Source organism: Stegodyphus dumicola, chromosome X1, assembly GCF_044657685.1.
Source record: "Stegodyphus dumicola isolate Sdum_Otavi_A_Nest chromosome X1, ASM4465768v1".
In the NCBI taxonomy this organism is placed as follows: Eukaryota; Metazoa; Arthropoda; class Arachnida; order Araneae; family Eresidae; genus Stegodyphus; species Stegodyphus dumicola.
Genome location: NC_140780.1, coordinates 153,711,231 through 153,726,718, shown reverse-complemented (window position 1 = coordinate 153,726,718; position 15,488 = coordinate 153,711,231). Strand labels below are relative to the sequence as shown.

General features: G+C 33.6%; 1 protein-coding gene across 4 annotated transcripts in view; it reads right to left on the bottom strand.

Moving 5' to 3' along the window:
• LOC118196632 (neuropilin and tolloid-like protein 2) overlaps positions 1-15,488 on the bottom strand; it is a 444,544-nt gene that overhangs the window by 408,409 nt on the left and 20,647 nt on the right. For 2 of the 4 annotated variants that reach the window (XM_085807316.1, XM_085807311.1), the window contains exon 2: positions 13,237-13,362. The exons of the other annotated variants lie outside the window; for them this stretch is intronic. The gene's annotated coding sequence lies outside the window, so the exon portion shown is untranslated. The remainder of the gene's footprint in view (positions 1-13,236; positions 13,363-15,488) is intronic. 4 annotated transcript variants of the gene reach the window in all.

Here is a 15,488-nt window from a genome sequence, read left to right as displayed (position 1 = left end):
TTAACTTTTAGGAAGCATATCCCACCGACCCCCCCCCTTTATTGTTGTTTCAATACACGCAATAAGAAAAAGCTTTGCTGTTTGCCTGCTAACAAACAGAAAGCTTTAAAGATAATTAAATATATTTCTTTATCACAAAGTAATTAATTACCTGTCGAAGTAAAAGTATTTTCACATTATTTATTATGCTGATTTTTTTTTCAGCGCGTGTCTAAGAAATGAGATAAATAAATACGAATATTCACCTCCCAAATCGAGGAAAAATTTCAGGATAAAGAAATAATTAATTATTTTACTTAACGCACTCTACGCGTTTCGGATGATTGAAGAGAGACAAAATGATTGTTTTTGAAAACGTGGATTTTAAGTAAGTCGTAATTATGGTTTTTCATTTTCAATGTTGGTGGTAAATTACCATCTGGCATTTTAGTTTGGATGCCAGTTGTGGTAGAGCTTATCAGCGAAGAACGACAAAAAAAAAAATTTGACAGTTTCCTTTTCTGGAGACAAAGCAAAGGCTTTCAAAGAGACGGTTCTGTGCTTTACCCCTTAGAGCAGAAGAATGTGGGAATTCTTAAAAAACTCTTTATTTTTGAACGACTACAACGTTTTTGAATAACTGATATTAATATTTAGATAATTTCGTTTTTAAATTTAATATATTTTACTTTTTAAGCTTGCAGAGACATTAGCTTATTTTGAAGCAAGAGACGTGAAAAAGGAGAAGTGCTCTCGCCAGGACTCGAACCTGGACCTCTTGAATACGCGCTGAATTTACTAACCATTACACTACGAAGGCATGTTGGAAGGAGAGAGGAAATACCCCTTTTAAAGGGCAACTGAGGATTAGGGGACCCAATCGCCAAATCATGGTGGTGAAGAATCATCATCCACTACCTTTTACTTCGGGCGCCACTGCAAAGTCTTCCTAAAAGTTATTTTGAAGAAAGAGACGTGAAAAATGTGCAGTGCCCTCACCAGGACTTGAATTTGAACCTCTCGAATACGCGCCGAGTGTGCTAACCGTTACACCAAGAAGGCATAATGGAAGGAGAAAGGAAATACCTTATAAGCTGACATGAAAATTTTATAGTTTTCATGAAAAGGATTTTGAATTTTCATTATCGGATTTCCTGGGTATTTTTGAGCACATGTGAAATTATAATGACAAATATTTTTAAAGAGAAATGTGCGAAAATATAAATTTCTTTTATTTCTATAAATCATCATTATAAAATTTTTCTAATTAATTTCTTACGAATGTAAAAAGCATATTGGTAAGAATATTCAAAATATCGAGAGTCATTGTATGGCAAAGAATAAATTAAAATCAAAATTTTTATTTTTGATATTTCTTACTTTAAATTTTAATAACTCTAAAAGTATTCCTTGTAATATAGTAATTTCTTTTTTCAATTCTAAAAGTGAAGACATTCATATCCATATATTTTCTGAAGTGCTGCATTCGTAAATTAATGATTTTCAGGCAGTACTTGTATAGCACTAGTCTCCAGATGCTTAAACAGGAGTGGAAAGGGTAGGATTCTTTTGTGCAAATGCTGCGTTAAAACTTTATATAAGCTTAGGAGTAATAATAAGGCGATACTTTATCCCTCTGTCGAGAAACAAAGTGCACCTTCGCCAGTTTAAATCTATCATTAAAAACTATTTATAACACGTTTGTTTATTTTAGATCCAACCATAGCTGAGAGCCGTATTTTAAGCAGATTACTTCAAGTACCTTACCGTAATGAACTGATCAAACATTCATTTAATTGCTCGAAAAAACGCTTATAGTTTTTTTATGCTTTAAACTCTTTGAAGCGCTCCTTCTGCCCATATTCAGGATTCTTTTACGCTGCCAAGAACCAGTTATATTTTACTAATGACATTCTAATGTCTAATAAACAACAAACAAATAATAATAATAATATGATTTGTAATGTGTAACGGTTAATAACAAACCGTTACACATTAATGTATAGCGGTTTTTAATAAAATAATGTGTAACGGTTTTTAAAGTTTATTTAAAAACCGTTACACATTATTGATATTAATTGTTATTATTATTGATATTAAATTGTTTCAACGTGCATAAATATGCCTTATATTACTCATGAACCGAAGAATTTTGAACAATTGAAGAATATTTGCAACTTGGTATTTTGGAACAAAGCAATCGGAAATGAAGCGTATCTCTCAAGCATGAAAACACTTAGCTCATAAAAATCAAATCCGACAGCAGAACAACTTTAATATGTCCCACTAACGCACTTCGTTTCGCCATTTCCATGACACCCCCCATATTCAGCCCTTTAATTTGGAATCTCTCCCTTTGTTTAATTATCAATCATGCCACCCATTCTTAAGGCGAGGCCTTTTGAATGAGTCCTCCGTGTGGAGAACAATTAAAACAACCTGCACAGGTGGTAGAGACTTTTGGACCGAATTCATTAAGTTACAATCAGCAGAGTGCTTTACGTTAATATTAAAAGAAAGCATTTTGTGACCATTTCATGCATGCTGATGTTGTTCATACTGCGAAAACGGATTAGAGTGAAGTCTGAATCTTCTCGTTTGGATTACTATCACAGTATAGCTACAGAGCTCACATAAACAATGGTAAAGAAAAACAAAATATGCATTTTTTATTTCTGCTAAATATATATTGAAATTAGACTAAACATAAATTGGATTTAACATAAAAGACCCTACTGCTACCACCTAAGCGTCATCTCAGTTTTGACTGAAAGTATACCGAGGTATGGAATTCGAATGACTCTGCTTTATTGTTGCCATCATAATCTCGAAAGGATTTTCGGATTGATGAATTGTAAATACACCTTTCCACAAAGAGATGCCAGTCACAAAGGTATCTAGATCATACCTGTAATTCTCAGTCCAACCTATTGGCGCTGTGCCTAACCTTCATTACCCAAAATCTCGACTAATGTGGGTTAGTGAGCATATACAAAGATGTAATTCTAATTATCGCATGGTGTTATTTTATTATGGTACTGAAATTTTGCTTAAAACAGAAATCATGAAATAAATATCACTTTTATAATTTCATACATGTATTAAATGGAACTTAAACTGACAGCTTCAGCACATAAAATTACATAAAAGCGGAATTCGATAAAAGAAGCATGCACTCTATAACGTAAAATCATGAGTAACTATACCGTTTTGAAAGAAGAGAGATAATTTTATTAGCGTGTTTTTTGGCAAATTTAGGCAAAGCGTGCAAGAGCCCTTTCCTCCTTCTCTTCTTCAGTTTTGACTTACAACATTTTAATGAAGTGAATGCAAGGGTACCGTTCCCCTCTTTCCCTACCACAAACATTTAGAACGATTTGCCTTGGTTTATTTGATTACGGCAAAGTACACTAGGGCTATCTGCCTAAGGGTAGGAATACCTTCGTAAAGCATTTACTATAGTAAACTGGCTCGCATACATGTTACACATGGAAAAAACCATGGAAACGTCCACATAATTCTTGGAATCGAACCCATGTCCAAATTAGCAGAGTTAACGACTTGACCGCTCAGCCGCTGATGAGTTGCATCTAGAACAAGAAAAGTGCTAAAAAAATCTTTCTAAATGAAAAGCGTTAAATGAGGCGTTAAAGCGTTCTAAATAAAAAGCGTTAAAAGCGTTAATCTAAATAAAAAGCATTATATATATTTAGAAACAAATCCACAAAGAAATGAAAGAAATGAAATTAAAAATCAATAAAATTCAAATTTCCCATAAATATGTAAAATTCAACTAATATTCATATAAACATAAGAAATACAAAGAACGAAAATACAAAAATAACAAAATAATCTAGTCAGAGGAATGCAATTAAAATCTGATTCAGCGTTATCAAGAGGAGGTAAATATATATATATGTATGTATATAACATAAGTATAAAAAACATTTAAATCTAATGTATATTCACATATTCAAACTGACGCATGCTAATACAAAAATATTAAAAATTGTTGCTACTCTTTTGTAATCGGAACCAGATTCAGAAATGTATGTATGTAAGCATATGTGCATGGATGTATGTGCATATACGCACGTGTATACACACACATACATGCGTACTTATATACATCCATACACACGTACGTACATATGTACATACATACATTTCTGACTCTGGTCCCGATAACAGAAAAGTACCAAATTGTTTGCATGCTTAAACAATAACCCACTGTGAGTAAATAAATAATAATAAATACAATACAAGTACAATAGTTCTAAAACCTATATCCAATTATGCGCTATAAGCTGTAGCAACTGGTGGTATAAATAAAAGTATAAAAAACATTCAAATCCCATACGTATTCAGACTGGTACTCACTTATATAAAACATACATGTGAATATTTATTCGCAGTGTTTTATTGCTTAAGCATACAATTGTTATCTTTATATTAATTCGTATCACCAGTTTGAATATATACTGGATTTTCATTACAATATGCACTGGATGTACTGAAGGTCTATTGGGAAATATGATTCGAATCTATGTTACACATCTGGAAAATCTCGAAATTCCCATGCGGCCAGCTTTTGATGAGATTTTAAGCTCCATATAACTATCATTGTTTAGTGTTCTTATCAAGTCCGCCATTAAATAATTCCTTTAAATTCCTTAAGCATACAATTGTTATCTTTGTATTAATTAGCATGAATCAGTTTGAATATATACTGGATTTTCATGTTACAATCACCTCGGAAATTCGGAAAGTCGGTTGCGTAAATAATGTAAATGATCGGTCCTAAAATATACCCTTGTGAAATTCCAGCACAAATGTTGTGAGAAGAAAAATTATTGTGCCTAATAACAAAAGTTATGTTTTTCAAGAAGGATTTGAGAAGCAAAATAATTTCACGTGGTAGATTCATTTTAATCAGCATAAAGATAAGATCCTCATGCCAGACGCGGTCAAAAGCTTTGGGCTCGTCATGGTTCCTTTGACAGCTTTTTAACAGCATTTGTTTCATACTGCGAGGCAATATTTAGCTTTTAAAATCTTGAATAATTTTATCAGTTAGGCTGTTAATTTAAATGTGTATATATACAGTATTAATTTTAAAAAAAAGGGTAACATTTTTGCCCTTTAGTGGAGCTAGCGAATTCGCATGCTTTTCTTAGGCTCAAAGTTCCGCTATCGTAAATGGGCATTCAAGCAAGAGAATTGCTACACTGAGTTTGAGTAAAGAGGCACCCACAAGTTCGCAAATTCTGACTCGTTGTTTAGTTGTAAATAGTCCTTTTCGAAATCGGAAGCTCCAAGCCACTTACATTCCGTTTTAAAGTGAACAGAAACCACATTCTTGTCCTTTGTCATCACTTGTATTAGTGGTGTTCAACCTGAAGGCCTTTACCACTCTATATTGGTTCTAGAAGGAGAAAACATAAAATAAAAAGGTAAAAAGCTAGAACGAAAGCCAGTACCAATATCATCCATTTCGGGCCGAGGCCAAAAATGGCGAAGAGTGAGCAGGGCTAGGCCCGAACCCAAGACGACAGGAATTGCAAAGTCACAGACTTAATCCGCTCGTCTGTAGTGAATTCAGATAAGCATTGTATTTTTAATTTTAGTAAGCAATGACATTAATCTGCTTCGGCGAATTTGATCATCGTCATAATTGCTGGAAAGCATATTTGTAATTTATCTCCTGCAATTTTGGCTGACTTTATTTCTCCTATGAGAGATATAACTGTACTTCAAAAAGTTCGAAATTTTCTCGTCATGTAGCCATGAAATCGCTTCGCTAATATCATAAGGAGGGGGTTTTATTTTACATTTAACTTTTTCACTGCAGAAAATTTTTATAAAGCTCTGCTTTTCTGGTTCAGTTTCTTTTATCGTCATCTCTGAAACTTTTTTTTTGAGTTAAGCCCCAGCGCTTCTGGATTAATTCAATTAGGTTTCTGCTTTTTCCTTTCAAAGCGTTTCTTATACTTGCTAAACCCAACCGTAGCTGCTGACATGATTGCCACTGCAAAAAACGCATTTTTTTTCTTCGTTTTTGAATTGACATTGGTTGCTACGTTGCTGAATTCCACATTTACAGCAGAGTTCTGGTCTTTTACAGTATAACTGCGAGTGCCTGAACTCCTGACATCTGAACCACTGTATGGGTCTCTTCCTGGGCGAAATCTTCTCAGTGGTAAGATTAAAGCTGAACATGTTACTTAGGTTATGAATTAATTGACCCTCTTCATTTCCCTTAAGTTCAAGCAAAAATATGGAGAGTTTCTCCAGGTTGCCTTTACGGTTGCGAGTAAATTGCCTAACTTTCAGTACAGGATATTTGCGGCGCTCTAAGTCGGCAAAGATTACCTCTTCTTTCATTGAAGCTGGGGCATTTTTAAGAATAACTCTAAGAGGTTTCTCGCTCTGAGTTTGGAAGGAAGGTAACATTTTGCTGTAGTAGATGTTGACACATGATTTTATAGTCCCTAATCGTTTTGGTATAAACAAAAATTGATTTTGCCTTTAGTGCACTTCATACTCCTATGTACAGTTTTTCTTGAAAATTTCATCTATTTCTAGCCAATCCACTCCGTCATGTGGAAGTGGTGGGGACGGTTCTTCATAGTTGGCTCCTCCTTCATTTCCCTCTGGATGATTTTGGAGTGTCTGAAATCTGTCTGATTATACAATTTCCATCGGCTTTGGCTCATCGAGTAACTTAGCAGTCTTATTAGGTGATTGTCATTCCTTTTCTGATTTTTCAGCTGCAAAGGGTTCTTCAGTGCGGATTTTCTACCTTCCAGAATCAGCTGTCTCATTTCCATATATGTTGCCTCTGAGTACTTTCAGGACGTGGTCAACTACTCCATTTTCTCGAATAAATTTTGTAAGATGATCCTCGGGTAGTTTAGTGGTCTATTTCAGAATCGGATTTCTTCTTGTTAGACATTTTTTGCCTTTCCTTTTTTTCTCCGGTGTTAGACTTTTCAAGAGTTCTTCTATGCGTGAAAACGTAGGTAGTGACATCGTAGATTTTTCTGATTCTGCATCATTGCTGCAGTCATCATCATCACAAACTGGGGTCTTAAAATAGGACATGACCGTCGTAAAACCCTAGTGTATTACTTGCAAAATTTACGAAAGTCAGAATACCGAGTAGAGCAGAGCGTACGCCCTACACGTATGACATTCCTGAAAAAAGCCCCAAACGAAGAGAGAAATTTATGCATTCACGTTAAGAACAAAATACTGCAAAAAAATTATTTTTTTTCACTTCAACCCCTCTTCGCACCGATGCCAAGGTCATCCGGAAAAAACAGCAACTCTTTTTTCGCGCAAACAACCCCTCAGGAACAGGGTGTGAAACCAGATCGCCTTCAGCTAAATGATGTTAAAAAGTGGATTTTGAAATCAAGCAAAGAAATTCGCCATTTTTGGCGAAAATATATACTTAATTGCACATAATTCTTGACACAACTAACATAAGTTAACAAACATAGGTTCATCAGAAAGGAAATATTTTTCTGTATAAACTTATTAGTTTTAAGTAGATAAAGAATAATTAGTAAAATAGATTAATTAATTAAAATTAATTCAATTTGACTACACAACAGAAAGAATAACTCAGCGCCGTCGATATCTGATTGCTAGAGAATCAAAGATATCAACGTGGTCTTCAAGCAGACAGAACACGCTCTGATTTCACCCTCCAAAACCTTTCCTTTATATACTTTCTTCGGGCCCACCAGCGGCCGAGCGGTAAAGTCGCTGAACACTGGTAGTTCGGTCCGAGGTTCGAATCCCGCGAACGGGCTGGCTGCATGGGTGTTTTCGTGGTTTTCCCCATGTGTAACGTGTATACGAGCCAGTTTCCCTTAGAAAGTCCTCCACGAAGGCATCCCTCCCCTTAGGCAGATAGCCCTAGTGTGCTTTGCCATAATTAAATACACTAAATACACCAAATTATATACTTTCTTCTACCTAATTTGAATATCTTACGTGCCTGAAATTTGCATTCTGGTAGGGAAACGAAATGAGAATTGAAAGGAAAGGTACTTAAAATAACGGGTTAAAAAATTAACCGATACTTAACAGATATATTTCATAATCTCCATATTACACAATTAAATATTAGTATCTTACAAATGATTGTTTTTTTTTTTTTTTTTTTTTTTTTTTTTTTTTTTTTTAAGAAACCTAAATAAGTTTTAGCAATGTAAGTATCTACAGAATGTTTTAAAAGAATTAGCTCTATCATTTTATACTGAAAGATTACTACCTTAATTATTCGCAAATCTTGAACGTGATGTCTTTTACTATGTCTCCAGTTAAATCGAGAGTTCCAGAATCAAACCATGGAAAAACTACCTGTGTTTAGTGTTTCACATGTTCAGACACTGTTACATCAAAAAAATTAAATTTAAAATATTTATTAAAAAGAGAAAGGATTAATTTTTTTACTGGTGTAATTCAGGAAAAATAATTTAAGAATACTTATAAACAATCAATAGTTGAAAAAGACGCTGTTAAACCATTCGTATCTTCACTGCTGTTTATGCTAGCTTTTGCATCATTTGACACTGCCTATCAGGCAAAAAATAATTATACAGATTAAGGAAAAATCCTAAAAATAGTCGAAGTTTGTTAGTCGGAGATAAATAAACTTTCGGCGTTTTACTTTCTTTTCCAAGTTCTCACTGCAATTACCTGCAACTGTCTACAAACCTGGTACCAATGTACATTCTAATTTTTATAGCTGTACATTGTAACTGTGAGAAAACAGAAAATTGGAGGGAACATGGATACGTGCTCACAGTCCACTGTGTGCGTAGGATGTAAAGGCACCAACATAATTTTATGGAAATCACAGCACGACCTGCAGGGAATACTACCTGTGAGTATTAAGTATATACAACTCGACAAATGGTCAATTTATAAAATAAGCTTCAAGGAACCATGAAACAGCGCCATAAAATTCCATTAACCCACTTCATAATTATTAATGGCGTTCTCTAATAATGAAAAGGGTTAAATGCATATTTTACTGTTTAAGATCTTCACTGACTTTTCAATGATAAAACTCGCTGATATTAAGATTTTATAGCAACAGAATAAAAACGTAAATATATGTACCTGGCATAATACATTTTTAATTTGTTTTCTTCAAAAATATGTTAGCAAACAGTCAAATTAGGATAATCTGAAAATAAAATACCTCCTTCAACAGTCAGTCTAAATAAAATTTTGCTTGATTTTAAGCAACCTCTATCTGTATTTATATGTTCAGAGACTGAACAACGACAAGCAAAAGGTTTGTGCATGCTGATAAAACTGCAAGAGACCTTTTGCAACGATGTACACGTCCTATGAAGATAGAGCATTAACACAACTTAATGATTTTCAATGGTTACAAATCGACACGTTATGGATGAAATTTGAGGGTGAATCAGGAGTGGTCAATCACCAAAGTCTCATTCAAAGTTACGAATGGACAGTAGCACCCAAAATGTTCTACAGCTGGAGCTGAGAAGTCATCAACTGTCGTACGGCAGAATAAGACGCCCAGACGATAAAGCTATTAGTGACTGTAACTGCCGAACCGAAGAGCACAGGTTCGAATCCTGGAGAAGATATGGATATTTATAAATGCTTAGTGTTTGTGACGCATTGAAGGCCACTCAAAATATACGGTGAGCCGAAAGTTCTGTCGAGAGGTTGATGGTAGGAGAAGAGGAGGTGAAAGACCCTCGGATCCGTCCCCTCCCCGTGTCGCTCTCCTTAAAAATTGGGGCGATGTTGGACTGTCATCTTCATGGTGCTGAAGGCTCTTGCCAACGCAATGTTGTGCTCCACGATAAATTTCGTGGCAAGATATTGTCTGAAGATATTTACTTTTCTGTTGATGAAAATTTACTACTTAATCTTTACTGTTGCTAAAAGCTGTGTTTTATTTATAACTGAGACAAACTCACAGCAATTCTTTGGATCAGGTATGAGAAATTTCACATAAATCTCAGAAACTTTGATTTGAAAAGTATTTAAATGAAGGCTATGCGAGTGACATTAATTAACTTACGGGAAGTTGTGTGCTTGTCTTCAAAGAGAAAATTTCAAATTCCTAAAGAATTAAAGTAACAATTTCTGAAAGAATCAGCCAGAAAAAGACTAAAGGATAACTGAATTCTACTATATGCTAATGCCCTACGCAATATCATCAAAGGCGTTATCTATAAGAACACAGTATTTGTTTTTAACAGTCTCCTCTCTTACTCTCCAGGCTCAAAACCTTCGGAGTATTTTTTATTTCTTTAACAGAAATCTCAGAATATATCAGAATTTTAGGAAGATGCAAATAGAAAATGAAAGAGTATTCCAGCACCCGACTTCCATGAAAGATAAAAAAAATTCATTGGAGTGCTAAGATATGTATAGTATTAGAAAGATATCGTGCTATTAGCATTAGACATTATTGCATAAGAAGAATCTCATGCCTAAACAGAAATAACGAATTTATTAATCGCCTTTTTTTTCCCTGCAATCTGAGTCAGCTTTATGGATACTGCATATGCACATAAAAAGGAATGAATATCGTTTTGGAGAATAATTGATCTTTCGTTCAATAAAGTTCGCCTTTTACTTGTAAGTAATATGCAACGTCGAAAGTACATAAAGTTGAACTGAAGAAAATTTTAAATTTGTAAGGAAAGGCTTAAACGTTTTGGTGAATATTTTCCCATCCAATGCCTACAATTAACCACTATCACATGTAGTTATGTTAAATAAACTTACATAATAAATAAAGGGACATAAACAGTGGGAAACCTCACAGAAATCCTCTTCCTGTGTTCAGCTTAGAATCCAATAGGACAATGCGACGACAAGCGTAAAAGCAACTGCAACATTTATTTTTCATTTCTGGCTTGAAGTTACAAAAAATAAAGTGTCTAACAGGAACTTTACATGCGTTTCTTACGTCCAGAAATTAAAAAAGCCTGGTTCTTAACTTAATTTTAGATTTACAAGAAAATATTTAATTAAAGACGATTCTCGTTGGTTTTAAAAATATCTTAGTTTCTATCTTAGTTTCTATTTCTGAAGGAGTTATCGAAAAGTAAAAAAAACCTAGAATAAAAATATAAAATACCTTGTTAAATGCAAAAAAAAATATTTTTAATAACATAAAATAGCTTATTAGTTAAAAAGGCTTTTTATGTTTTCCTATCAGTTACTCCTACGCATTATAATTCTTGAAAATGTAACAGTTACACTAAATTTAAAAACATCGTTTAAATAACTATATTATAAGCATAGATGTGCTGAAAAGTCCTGATACTCTGATAAATTAAACAGACACGAGGCCGTATAATATGTCACATATATGAAGGTTTATAACACAATATAAATTTAATACAACTTTCCTAAATTCTCTGCAATATCTAACATTTAACTAGCTCAATTGAAGAGACTTAGTCATCGCTCTGCAAGTTTATGTCATCAAATGATTTCACGCCTTTCAATGTTAAATATGTAATTCATTTCATGCATGCCTATTTCTAACTCTCAGTTGAATACAATTTTTCCCAACAAACTAATGTTTGTTGCGAAAGCGAAGGGAATCCTTATGCTTAACGAATGCATTCAAACCGCTATTGCATCGCGTGAAACGCTAAATGCCGCATTTAACAAAAGGAATTAGAAAATATGTAATGGGTTTTTAATGAAAGAAAAGCTTTAAATTCTCCCACAGCTTTCGAATGAATTTTGTTTTCAATTAAATTAACTTCCGGCAAGATTCGGAATAATATATTTCCACATGTTCGGATGTTTGAATGAAATATCACTTATAAATGCTCAACATAAACCCGCTAAAACTAATCAAGAAAGTTTTTATTTTTCTTTATTTTAAATTATGTTTTAAAGCAATCTGTATAAAAGAAACAAAGCTGAAAAGCATATAGGAAAATCGATCCATTCCTAACTAAAACTTCATAAAGAAGAACAAGAGCTAAGACGAAATGACGATTTTCATTTGTAGTTTACGAATGTATACTAACAGTTGCAAAGTAAAATATTCTTAGAGTATACTAAAATTTACCAGTTACAATATACTATATTGTGGAATAAATTTCAGAGGAATGTATTCATTCTTAAAACTTTATAAATAAAATGGAAAGTAACAAGAACTATATGACTTTTTTTACCTAGTTTACGAAAGTATGCTAATAAAGCATAGTATACAAATAGTTACACAATATAGCACAAAAAGCTCGGAAGCCATTAAAATGAATTAAAAGTTACAAAGCCCGGTGTCTAAAATTATTTAATCAAAATTAATGTTAAGAACTAAGATTAAAATGGCGATTTTTACTTCTCGTTTTACGAATGTATACGAACAGTTATAAATTAAAATATTCCAAGATTGTATTAGGAATTACAAAGTACAGTATACTAAGAATATGATGTGGAATAAATTTCAGAGGTATTTAATCACACTTCATAAATAAAATGAAAAGAAACGAGAACTAAGAATATATGCTAATTTTAACCTACTTTACAAAAGTGTGCTAACATTATAGAGTATACTAACAATTATACAATACACTATAGTAAGAGAATACACGCAGCCCAGACTGTATGGTGGTTAGGGAGCCTATTGCTGTGAAGGACCCGGATTCGAATTCCGGAGAAGATATGGATGTTTGTAAATGTATAGTGTCTTTGCGGCTTGGGGACACTCTAAATATATGGCGAGCTGAAAGTCCTTTCGTGTGGCTTGGTGGCAGGGAAGAGGCTTGGGGGACCCTCCGACCAACACCCGGTGCTATCCCTCAAAACTGGGGTGGAAGAAGAAGTCCAATCTCCTTGGTGCTTCTGGCAACCATTCTTCCATGAAATACATGGACAAGACAACAACAACAAGAAGAAGAGAATGCACCGTTAAAATAAGCTAACAGTTAATCAAAATTGCTTTAACTTTTTTCAGAAATGCGAACAATAAAATCAAAAATGGCCAAAATATTTACTCAAAAATCAATTGGTGTATAGTTTTTTTTTTTTTTTTTTTTTTTTTTTTTTTTTTTTTTTTTTTAACTTTTGTTATATACATATGTATGAGTTATACAATGCATTCATATATGTATACGTATCTAAACAAAAACAATTGGATTACTGTGTTTTGCTTTAGCTTAACATTTTTCTTAATTTTTAGAACATTTCGTAGAAATGCATTAAACTTCGTTTGTATTTACTTACTTGAAATAGCTGATTGCAGGTGAGCTGGGAATAAAATTCTCCGTGCAGTTTACTGCAGTTTATCTAGATAACTGCACAGCCTCGCATCTGGGAACTGTGGTTGCGAAACCCAATGTTTAATGCAATCTAATCAGAATTGATATTATTTATTTCAGTTTGATAGAGAAAACCAAAACTACACTCTTTAATTCAATATAAGACAAATATTTATGAATAATGTGTAAAATCTCAGAAATTCATGCTATTATATCTTTTATTAATCAGGATGTTGAAAAGCTAGATAAAATGCTTATATGTAAATAGCGCAGTCAGAGTTTCTTACAATACAAAAATAAAAAATAGCACACATCAACCTACACTTATTGTTAAACTGCTCAGAAAATCGAAGATTGAGATGAGCCTGTGAAACTTAAAGCCATAAAATGCCAGGATAGGAGTCTTTAATATGCGCTCTTGCGCAAGCATGTACGTGACCCAACACTGTCGTTATCTCACCGTTCTTTGCGTAACTGGTTAATGTGAGATAAACGACAATGTTAGAAACAGGTCTAACCCTCTCTGGCTGGAATGACACTCTAGGGAAGAAACTATCGTGCTATTTTCTCGTTTATGCAAATTTTACCTGATAGCGCGATAAGGCAAACTTGTGAACAGACGTCTGTCAGATGCTGTCATTTGGCTTGGATCAAAAATCCTCCGACGAGTTTACGGAGACCGTGTTGCCGTAAGTAATTTGCAGCGTGTAATTAGCAAAGTGAAGGATGCAAATCTCCCCACAACACAGGAAGTAAACACCTCTGTTAATTTCAGACACCAATCTATCAATGTGTCTTAAATAGGCTTTTAGCAAAAGTCAACAATACTCCCGCGTTAGAGATAACGAGCGAAACCGGTATCCCGCCAGAACTCGCATTCTTCGTACTTTCTGCATTCATTCGATAATTGAGAAGCTCGGAGGAAAGTACTTCGGGCTACGAAATGGAGCTTTTTGACTCCGTCGCTGTGAAACTAATCACTGCTAATATTCATCAAACAGGAGATGACGCTTTCATGCACTTGACTGCAAGAATTATGGAAGAGGGGAAATTATGTCTTAACAGTTCTGCCTTGAACTTTAACCATTTATATTGAAACAATATAAAATTTACAAAGTTTTATGATAAATCATAATGCCTTGAATAAAGCATAATTTATATTATATCATTGTTACTATTTTTTAATAATTTATATTATATCTTTGTTACTATTTTTTAATAATTTATATTATATCTTTGTTACAATTTTAAAAAGGATAATATTTGCCATATGTCCAAATATTATTTAAAATTGTAATTCAATAGAAAATACCGGTATCTAGACCTTTAAGAAATCGCATTTTTTGGCAGAAAAAAAAAATTGGAAAGGAGTACGAGCATGCGCAAATATCTCTAATTTGACTAAACCAGTTAAAATTCTCATACAGCCAAAAACTGCAAAACGAAATACGTGAAAGTGCGTAAAACTGATAATAAAAGTAAAGTGTGGCTAATTGAAGCTCTCTGATGAGAAATGCAAAAATAATAGTAGATCCTCTCTCCTTCTTAAACTGAAGCACTATTTCGTTCTTTTTCACATGTAATTTTGAACTTCTTTTCACTTTGCTAATGCTGCAACTTTTAGATTTTCATAAAAAAAAGTGCTTACAAAACAGAAGAAATTTGCATTAAAAAGAAGAAGGGGGAAGGTAATAAATATTTTAGATTATTTGTTTTATGTTCATCAGCATTTACAAAATAAATTAGACTTCAGAATTCCATTTGAAACAGAAAAATTTACTCTTCGTTCTTACATTTCTTTCTAAGTGGTTAATAATTATAAATTCTGTTAATTCGAAACCTGTTTAGTGCATGTAATCAGGACTCCATTAAACATGTAATCTGATATTAAAAAAGGCAAAGAAAGAAATGTGTGTGACGTGGACGCACTCAGCTGATCTTATAAGGTCAAAGAGACAAACCGTTTTCCTTCTGTCCTTCCGCAGCGTAAGAGAGTGGCCAAAATTGTCACTGTCTGCATGCGGTGCACTTTTCGCGTCAGGGGGATGTGCGTTAAATTTTGGAGTAATTTATTATTATGTTTCAGGTATTATTATAAATGTTTAACAATGCTTTTACCTGAAACATTGTGTACAGTAAAGTTTGTGATTAATTTCTTGAGTGCTTTATTTTATTAACTTTACTGCTCGTTGTTGCGCAACGTTGTTTGAGTTATGT